Genomic DNA, 11,033 nt, shown 5'->3' on the forward strand with positions numbered 1-11,033 from the left:
CCTGAGAATTTTCGCGTGTTTGTGTTTCAGCTCAGACCTCTACAATGGGTTTAATGGTGCACTGGAACAATCCTTCCTAAAATGCATTAAACTTTCGTTTACAAAGACGTGAAACTCACCGAGTGGTCAGGGGTGTTCACTGATATGCTCACACAAAAATCGCTGCAAAAGATGCTTTCCAACAGCTGTTTTAGCATTTGTTGTTAACTTGTGGACCTATTTTTCCAAACGCCTCACACCCGTACATTCTTCCGCTTAGAGCTTGAATAATAAAGACTCCAGCCCAGGTGGTGGCGCTAAGCCGCCTTTGCCAATTGCAAGAATAGAAACAAAGTTCCCGGCGCGGAGTAATACCGTACCTCACAGCACAACTAATACAAGTCAATGGAGTTGGAAAAAACTACGATAAAACCTGTTGGAATGCGTCTTTTGGAGCGATTTTTGTGTGAGCATACCAATGAACACCCCTGACCACTCGGTGAGTTTCACGTCTTTGTAAACGAAAGTTTAATGCATTTTAGGAAGGATTGTTCCAGTGCACCATTAAACCCATTGTAGAGGTGTGAGGTGAAACACAAACACGCGAAAATTCTCAGGGCAGCCGCAAATGTCGAAATTTCTGTCAAAACCGTTCTATTTCATCATAAACAATCTGAAAACAGGGCTTTAAGTCTAAAATACCGAACTTGTCCTTTAAGTAAAGATAACAAATGTTGTACATTTCCTACCATAAATATATCAAAAATGTATTTATCATTAGTAATATGTGTTGCTAAGGACTTTATAGACGATTTTTTAAATATTTTGATAGCTTGCACCCCAAGTTTCCAGATTTTTAAATAGTTGTATCTCATATTGTCCTATCCTAACAAACCATACATCAACGGAAAGCTCATTTATTCAGCTTTCAGATAATATAATCTCAGGGCCATATATACAGTTTGTACAGAATAAAAGTCATAACGTCCATGGCATGTCCCTATATAAAATGAAAACCAGTGTGTGTAGGTTTGTCTGTGTATTTTGTGTGCACGTGTTTGATTTAAAGAAACTACAAATGATTCACTGTCGACATAAATGTCTCTGCTAAAAGGCCTATGTTGTATTTGAAGAGTTTGGTTCCAAAACGCAATAAACGCCTTTTTTTCTTTATTGTTACCGCCAAAATCAGTATTGTATCAAAATCCGATTTCCGCCGAGTTATTCTTTTCTCCCTTTTTTCCAAACTGTGACAAACGCCAGTCCTCCTTCTCTGCAGAATGCTTTAAATTCCGCTTAAAGGGATAGTTCGGCCAAAAACGATATTAAACCCATGATTTACTCACCCCCAAGCTGTCCGAGTTGCATATGTCCATCGTTTTTCAGACAAACACATTTTCGGATATTTTATAAAATGTTTTAGATCTTTCAGTTGATTAAATGTAATGTTACGGGGTCCAGCCATAGTCCACGACCTTCAAGTCCAAAAAAAGTGCGTCCATCCTTCACAAATTAAATCCAAACGGCTCCAGGATGATAAACAAAGGTCTTCTGAGGGTAATCCGCGCGGTGTTGTTGTAAAAATATCCATATTTAAAATTTTATTAACGTAATTAACTACCTTCCGGTAGCGCCGCCATCTTAGTAGCGTCCGCATTCAGGATGAGAGCTTACGCAGCGTACGGAGGTTTCTCTGCTGCTGCTCTGTGCCCCCGCCCTCCGAATTTGTCACACATCACTAAGAAAAGTGCGTACACTACGCTAATACTCTCTCCTGAATACAGAGGAGTCTAAGATGGTGGCGCTACTGGAAGGTAGTTAATTACGTTAATAAAATTTTATATATGGATATTTCTACAACAACACCGCACGGATTACCCTCAGAAGACCTTTGTTTATCATCCTGGAGCCGTTTGGATTTAATTTGTGAAGGATGGACGCACTTTTTTGGACTTGAAGGTCGTGGACTATGGGTGGACCCCGTAACATTACATTTAATCAATTGAAAGATCTAAAATATTTTCTAAACTATCCGAAAATGTGTTTGTCTGAAAAACGATGGACATATGCAACTTGGACAGCTTGGGGGTGAATAAATCATGGGTTTAATATCGTTTTTGGCCGAACTATCCCTTTAACCAATCACAGCGCACCATTCCACGCACTGTAAACAACAATGGCGGAGCGTTGAATACACACGGAATCCTAGTTTTCCTCATCTACTTTATACTTCGTGATCAACAAACAAACAAACAAAAACAAAATAATACTTTTGATGGCATTGATAACCTGTGGTGGTTTTCTGTGGCGGAGAAGAAACGTAAGCCACCAAAATCGAATAATTTACGTGAGAGGCACTCGGGTGACAGAAAAATGCCGGCTGTTGCTTGTTTTCACACGACAGCATCAAGCTTCTGTCATGCTAACACATTGACCCCAGGGGATCTTATGAAAAACTTTCCATTATTTTACTCAAAGTCAACTAAAATCGAGCAGAACCAAAACAGCTTATCGCTGTCAAAAAAGTTTAGCGAAGACGTCACAAGGATGACAGCAGCAATGACAGTGTTCTTAATATGATAAAGTACAAAAATAATCTGTTTTTATCATAAATCTTTGAAAATCAAATCATGGACTTGAATTTTTTTATGTTATTATAACCTAAAGATGCTATGTGAAAGTTTGTAACAGAAAATAATGGTTTTCATCTTGTCACTTTCTTGGTATAGACAAATTTTTTTACAGAAATTAGTCAAAATGGATTTATTGCGTTTTGGAACCAAACTCTTCATTTTGAGAGATTGTTAGTGCAAAATCGGCTTTTTGGAAGCACCATTGGTCAACCCACTTAAAGGGATAGTTCACCCAAAAATGAAAAATCATTATATTTTATTCACCCTCATGTCTTAGGAGTCTAAATGTGAACCCAAGTGCAGATTTTTAAAAAAGTGTTGCTTCTCTTTTAGTGTACTGAACTATTGTAACAACTGAACCAACAATAATATCCACAGCAAAAAAGTAGAGGAGTGGTTCACATTTCGCGCCTAAAACCTGCTTGCGGCATTCTAGAAAGTTGAAATGTTTTTAACTCAATGCAGTACGGACGCACCTGGAAAAAATGAGCGCGTCACACTGTGTGCATCTCAACCGCATTGCTTCCATTATGAGCATGCATACCGTGCACCTACATTTGAAATAATGAACTTGAGCACGCAAAATACGCGATATGTGAACCGCCCCTACAGTAAATGTCTTCATGGCATTTAAAAATATATGACACAAGTCGAGTGATGTTATTTATTTAACACTTTTGGGTCACTTTGAAGCTTGAAGGGTTTTCTGGCTACCATGGGAGTGGATGGTGGCCACCTCGGTCACCATTCACTCCCATAGGAACCAGAAAACCCCAAACAACACTTTTTAAAAATATCTGCCTTTGGGTTCTTATTCATTAGGGGTTTAAACAATTCATAGTTATCCTGGTTCAGACCAGTACTAAGTCTGGGCCAGAATGGAAAGATGTTCATTCTTATTTTTTAATTTATCTATTGCATATAGGTGTAGAGCTCATATAGTATGAGTTTACAGTTTTTCTTTGGGGGAACAGATCTACAAACACAGATTTGGTCTCATTCCACGGTGTCTCTATGTCTGGAACATACAGATGCGTTTGTCGCTTCATCACTGTTGTTTATGTGCACATGCTGGATAAATATACATTCATATTTTGAGATGTAAATATATTCATACGTATTAATAAGTGTGCTATGAATGTTTGTGTTGTATATAAATATATTTATAAACGTTCTCATGTGTATTACCAATTCATTCAGTAGGGCATCTTTAACTTTGAGCTTCCGGATCATCATGTGTTAATGTGGAAATGTCATTATATTTTCTACAAACTGATTATTGTGAGTCAAAATGACAACTACTCAGATGTACCACTACCACCATTCAATTCTGTAAAAATTGTAATTCTTTGTTTATTTTTAATTTTATTGTAAAGTATATGTTTGTGTCACTGTAGTTGCGAGTTGGTGGAAGTATAAGCACTTGAAAGATAAATACAGATTTTAAACATCTTACAAGATTGTGTTTCTGTCTGTTGTTGAAGCAATGAAATACCATTTTTAAAGGTTTTTTTATATAACCGCAGACATATAGCTTTAAGTTGCATTGTACGATACATTGTAAAGGTCAAAATTATCAATTTTTATGCCAATAATCATTAGGATATTAAGTAAAGATCATGTTCCATGAAGATATTTTGTAAAATTTACGATAAAATTAAATGATGAAATGTAATAAGTGTTGCTAAAGGCTTCATTTGGACCACTTTAAAGGCGATCTCACTTTCTCAATATTTGTCAGATTCCAGATTTTCAAATAGTTGTATCTCGGCCAAATATTGTCCTATCCTACCAAAGCATTGGTTTTGTGCTCCAGGGTCACATTTATAGTGTTGAAAGCATCTGAATTTGTCCCTGAAATGTGTATGTTTGTACTGTAATGGTCCTGTCACCATGATAGAGATATTAAGCAAAGATGGCATTGTTCCAGTTAGTACAGGACTGAGCGCATTTCCTTGAAAATATTCTGTTAAATGCAGCAGATTGCTAAAGATACGGTTGGAGGTCACTTCACAAAAGGACCTGTAACTGATCCAACAGGAAGTTCTGCTTCCTTGCTAATACACATATGAACACACACACACACACACACACACACACACACACACACACAGTGAAAAATAAAGTGCAGAAGTAAACAGCAGACAGCTGACATGTGTCTCTGCCATATGGGATCAGCACAGGAAGAAGCTACAGATTTGGTGCTGCCACACATGCCGGACACTATGATGTCTTGCTGCTCTTGTCTGTAGACGTGAGACATGTTGTTTTGTGAATATTGCAGTTTATTATGTCACATCTGAGCATTTATGACTGTTCGGCATTGCTTCCAAATGTGGGAAGGGCTCTTGTTGTCATCAGCCATCCTCTCAACAGATGAATTACGCCCCATTCAGACAGACAGTGACAGGCACTAGCAAAGCGACGGGATCTCATTCATTTCGATGGAAGCTTGTGTAAGCAAAAGTAACTGTTGGCAGTCGTATGGGTGTGTCCAGCAATGCAAGAAAGTTAAGAAAAGTTGAAATTTATGCAAACGATGAGCGACCAGTGGCAGCTTGTGACTGCTTTTCTGAGGAACCCAAATTCAAAATATGAGTCGGGAGTGTCATGTGTGTTGCTCGTGTTTTCAAAATATGTGTTTGTTGCGTCATGTGAACCATGTGCATCATGTGTTTGGTCAAAATAAGTGCTTGCTGAGCACGTATCGAAACCATTTATGATAAAAGAGACGCTTACGTTCACAAAATACATGCAAGACACTCCCTTAACAGTAATCTCTGATTACGCATGAGATTATGCGAGTATCTGGAAAACACGAGTGTCTTTTTTTTATCATAAACCCTTTAGACGCGTCTGCAGCAGGCACTTATTTTGACATGACACGTGATGGACATAGGTCACTTGACGTTCCGAACACGTTGAAATGACGAACCACACACATGACGGGCTACATACATGTTGTGATGAGCTTCGCATCGTGCGCCCTCAATAAATAAGTCACCGGCCGGCACTGCGGGTAACACAGCAAAAGAGTCAATGATGTTCTGAAATATTTATATAATATATTTTTATTTACATTTTGATTTATTTTATTATATATAAATAAATAAATAAAATTTTTTTTTTAATTCTTACATTTATACATGTTTGTGTGTATTTATATATAAATAATACATTTTGTATTTATAATACAAAATAATTAAACACAATACACACACAAATATATTATGCAAAAACAAACTTTTGTCTTGTATGCGATTAATTGCGATTAATCTTTTGACAGCCCTAACTGTAACACTGTAAAAAAGTTGAGTAAAATTAAAATTTTAAATCAACTTATCGCATACACATTTTTGAGTTAACTTAACTAACAAGGTCCAAAGTCCACCCAACTTAAAAAATTGCGTTAACATCACAAGTTGTTACAACATAAATATTTATGTTTATCAAACTAATAAGAAGATGATGTAGTTCAGCTAACTAAATTTACTGAGTAATGCCAACTTAAACTTAGTACAAAGTAGTGACTTAAGTAATCTTTACAACTGTACCAACACCATTCCAGCATCTATCCATAAAGTTATCCACACACAAGTTGGTTAAAGGGCAATTTAGTAAGCTAACCACACGGAAAGGTCTCCTGGACAAAAACGTGCATATCTAAGTCCAGTTAACAAAATAATATTTGTTAGCTGGATGATTATGCTTATTTCATTCAGTAAACACATAATAATAAATTGAACCCCTTACACAAAGTTATTTTTTCCAATTTACTTAATTATTTTTGTTGAAAGAACAATTTTCAGTGTGGTTGCATTAAGTGTTAACAAATACAACCTTATCATAAAGCGTTACCAGCAAAAAAAAGTAAAAATGATCAACATCATGGACATAAAGCAGCCCAAAGCTGAGAAAACAATTATTTGTAGCCATATTTATTATGTCATGATCAAAATATATATAAAATCCTCTTTCTAGGCAGAAACTAGTACAGTAATCACTCTCAGCACACATTTAAAGGACAAGTTCGGTATTTTAGACTTAAAGCCCCGTTTTCAGATTGTTTATGGTGAAATGGAACGGTTTTGACTGAAATTTCGACATTTGCGGCTGCCCTGAGAATTTTCGCGTTTGTGTTTCCCCTCACACCTCTACAATGGGTTTAATGGTGCACTGGAACAATCCTTTCTAAAATGCATTAAACTTTCGTTTACAAAGACGTGAAACTCACCGAGTGGTCAGGGGTGTTCACTGGTATGCTCACACAAAAATCGCTGCAAAAGATGCTTTCCAACAGCTGTTTTAGCATTCGTTGTTAACTTGTGGACCTATTTTTCCAAACGCCTCACACCCGTATATTCTTCCGTTGAGAGCTTGAATAATAGACACTCCAGCCCAGGTGGTGGCGCTAATCCGCCATTGCCAATTGCAAGAATAGAAACAAAGTTCCCGGCGCAGAGTAATACCGTACCTCACATCTAATACAAGTCAATGGAGTTGGTAAAAACTACGATAAAACCTGTTGGAATGCGTCTTTTGGAGCGATTTTTGTGTGAGCATACCAGTGAACACCCCTGACCACTCGGTGAGTTTCACGTCTTTGTAAACGAAAGTTTAATGCATTTTAGGAAGGATTGTTCCAGTGCACCATTAAACCCATTGTAGAGGTGTGAGGTGAAACACAAACACGCGAAAATTCTCAGGGCAGCCGCAAATGTCGAAATTTCAGTCAAAACCATTCTATTTCACCATAAACAATCTGAAAACAGGGCTTTAAGTCTAAAATACCGAACTTGTCCTTTAAGTCCTCTCTTTAATCAAATCTTCTGGCAGAGAACTGCATGACTTCCTTTTCTATATTTGTCCTACGTGAACTCCTGCACCCATCCGACATTCGCAGAAGTCTTCTGCACTTCGAGAAAGACCTGGTCTCACTCGGCCAACAGTCATGAGCTTATCGCCAAACACCACAGGCGTCAAAATCAAAACATCTTGGCTCGCCGTTCCATCAGCTGATCTACATTCCCTGACCTTTGCTGTTGGGATGTCTATGCTGTGGAAAGACGTTTCCCTCGGGATTTTATTAGCAGGACAGTGTTTTTTTAAGAAAATATAATTGTCTATGTGCTTCTCTGCACAGAAAAAGGTACTAAGTTGTAATTATTATCACTGGAACAGTGCCTTTAAACAAGGTCCTTTTAAATGTTTTGGCCAAAAATATGTTTTAAATATATGCCAAATACATTTTAAGTAAAGCTTTATTACATTTATTTTTGAATTTGAAAATATATATAGTTTCAACCTTCATATATTAACATATATTTCTAAATGTACTTCAGGGGCAACAAATACATTTCAAATTTTATGCATTTGGCAAAAAAAAAATTTATGTTTCCTTAACAAAATATCAAAGTTTGTATGAAATGTAAAAGTATGTATAAAACATAGATTTTGCAGTTGAAAATATATTTAACTTTAATCTTTTCAAAACTGTTGTAACATTCAAAGTTTTTCTTCCAATGCAATGTGAATATAAATGCTTTATATAATATAGTATATAATATTATATTATATTATATTTATATTTTGATATATATTTCAAAATATACAAATATTTTTAAACAGATATAATTTTTTTCAATTTGTTGTTTATTTTGAAATATATTTAAAAAAAAATTTTTTTTGCCATATAGGGCTCTTAAACAAAAGCCATTTGTCAGTTGCCATAGAAACCAGAGGTGCGCTTGAGACTTATGAGTGAAGGTACATTCATATCCCTTACGAAAAAGAAGTTTACTGAAGTGTGCTATAAGTATTCTTCTTTTAAACTTAAAATAAGAAAGTATACTTTTAGTTTACTTTTTATGTACTTCTCTAAAATGTACTTTAGGTACTTCTCAGAAATATACTTAAATTGTACTAAAGTATACTTGACCTATACTGACCGAAATGTCTAAGTATATTTGGCCTATACTTGTTTACTGACATATACTTAAAAGTATAAAGTAAAAATGCAACAACGAAAGCTACATCAAGAAAGCTGCAAAAAGCCATATGAATAGCCCTGGTGAAAAATAAATATACATTATTGTATTTCAAGTATATTTAACTTTGCAATAGTACATTACAAATATACTTAGAAAGAAATGTACCATCTTTGAATATATTGAAAGTATGCTTACAACATATTTGCTTACAATTAAACTTTTAACATATTTCAAAATAATTATAATTTAGTATATTTTCTAAAAGTATACTTTAAAAAATATACTTGGAGTTAAAGTTCTGTGCAATTTTTTAAAGTATACTAATCTGAACTTATTTTCAAAGTTTATTTTAGGTATACGTTATCTGTTAAAGTTATCATTATAATAATGCACTGACAGCATATTTATAAAATACATCATTTAGCATCCTTTAGAAACAGTATATTTTAAGTAAATTTTGAAAGTATATGTAGTGTACAAATGTATATTATCTTTATGGAGACTCTTTAGTGTTAGTAAAGTAGTAAGTTATTAATTTTGTGCTGCAGGTATACTTGCAAGTATTCTTTTACTGTACTTTTAGTTAACTAGTGTACTCATACTGAAAGTGTACATGCAAGTGTTCTGTTGGTGTACTTTTAGTAAACTAGTAAGTTACTAATTGTGTGCTGCAGGTATACTTGCAAGTTTTCTTTTACTATACTTTTAGTTAACTAGTAGTTTACTACTCAACTTTACTTTAAGTGAACTAAACATCATACTATAAATATAAATATATTGCACTTAAAGTACAATACAATGTTCCTGTGTATTAATTTTTTTACTTGTACCTTTTAATTGTACTTTCAGTTTGAAGCTAAATCTTTCGTATGCTATCAGTGAGCTAATCAAACAAAAATAATAAATACAAAAATTATATATATATATATATATATATATATATATATATATATATATATATATATATATATATATATATATAAAAATATAATGGGACACTACAGTGGGACACTGTAGAAATTGTGAGTAAAAAAGGAATGGAATAATTTACAAATCTCATAAACTTATATTTTATTCACAATAGAATATAGACTATCTCTGCCCATCTTGACTTCTGAGAGACACAAGCGCACTTTTTATACCCAATCATGTTGCCAATTAAGTTGCAAATTGGTCCTTTAGTTGTTCCTTATATTTACATTTAACTTTTATACTCTTATTGCTACCTGTCCCAACTTTTTGGGAATGTGTAGCTCTCATAAAATCCAAAATGAGCCAATATTTGGCATGACATTTCAAAATGTCTCACTTTCAACATTTGATATGTTATCTATATTCTATTGTGAATAAAATATAAGTTTATGAGATTTGTAAATTATTCCATTCCTTTTTTACTCACAATTTCTACAGTGTCCCAACTTTTTCTGATTTGAGGTTGTATATATATCTATATATATGGCTGAACCCCCTGAATATTAACTTTCGTTCTGGACTCCATTTCCCATAATCCTGCATGCCTGGACTGATTAGTCTGCCACCTGAAACTCATTGGACAGCCTATATAAACTCTCTGGAAACATTCAGTCAGTGCAAAGTCTTGATTTGTACTGGCTGTCATTGCTGAGCGGTTTGCCTGCCTGCTTATCTATCTGTATTTATTAATCTTGATCTGGTTTATGAGTACTGTATGTTTGTTGCCTGCCCTGACCCTTTTGCCTGTTTCATGACTACGAGATTTGCCTGCCTTACATTGCTGTGTTTGCTGTTGTTTGACCTTGCCTGTTGGAATATGAGTGTGTTTAATAAAAACCTGCAGATGGATCCTCAGTGTCAAAGTGCTTTGTTACACAAGCAGTATACAATAAGTAACCTACTAGTTTACTAAGAGTACACTAACAGAACACTTGCATGTACACTTTCAGTATATGACTAGTAAACTACTAGTTAAGTGAAAGTATATTAAAAGAACATTTGGAAGTATACCTGCAGCACACAATAAGTAACCTACTAGTTTACTAAGAGTACACTAACAGAACACTTGCATGTACACTTTCAGTATATGACTAGTAAACTACTAGTTAACTGAAAGTATATTAAAAGAACACTTGGAAGTATACCTGCAGCACACAATAAGTAACCTACTAGTTTACTAAGAGTACACTAACAGAACATTTGCATGCACACTTGAAGTATAAGTCTAGAAAACTACTAGTATACTCATGAGTTCACTTGCAGTACAAATGAAAAACTAATTGTGCACTAGTTGTACACTTAAAGTTGACTACTCTTACACTTATAGTACACTTGAAAGTATACTTCTATATACTAAAAGTGGGCCAATTTAGTCCCAAGCGGTATGCAAGCAGTACACTTACAAGTATACTACTAGAACATAAATGTTAGTACACTTACTACATAAAGTATACTTAAA

This window comes from Paramisgurnus dabryanus, chromosome 7, assembly GCF_030506205.2.
Source record: "Paramisgurnus dabryanus chromosome 7, PD_genome_1.1, whole genome shotgun sequence".
In the NCBI taxonomy this organism is placed as follows: Eukaryota; Metazoa; Chordata; class Actinopteri; order Cypriniformes; family Cobitidae; genus Paramisgurnus; species Paramisgurnus dabryanus.